Source organism: Etheostoma spectabile, chromosome 20 (genome assembly GCF_008692095.1).
Source record: "Etheostoma spectabile isolate EspeVRDwgs_2016 chromosome 20, UIUC_Espe_1.0, whole genome shotgun sequence".
In the NCBI taxonomy this organism is placed as follows: Eukaryota; Metazoa; Chordata; class Actinopteri; order Perciformes; family Percidae; genus Etheostoma; species Etheostoma spectabile.
Window position 1 is genome coordinate 20,387,911 of NC_045752.1, and position 232 is coordinate 20,388,142.

The following is a 232-nucleotide window of genomic DNA, read 5'->3' on the forward strand; positions in this document are numbered from 1 at the left end:
AGTATATACATCAGGTGGAGGCAGTAACCGCGGATAGGTTTTAATATTACGCTACTCATAACGTTACCGGCAGACAATCAGTTGATTGCTATTTTGCTGAGCTAACGCTCACAGCGGATTGTGTATAACTTGTTAAGATCACACATTTACCACTAAAATCGTCTACAGTGGGACGATAGTTTAACACAAACAACAGTATACTACAACACATGTAACGTTAGCTTAGCACTTA

General features: G+C 39.2%; 1 protein-coding gene across 1 annotated transcript in view; it reads right to left on the reverse strand.

Moving 5' to 3' along the window:
* The window catches only part of LOC116670091 (protein-tyrosine kinase 6), a 20,251-nt gene that overhangs the window by 10,871 nt on the left and 9,148 nt on the right, over positions 1 to 232 (reverse strand). The gene's annotated exons all lie outside the window — the stretch shown is intronic.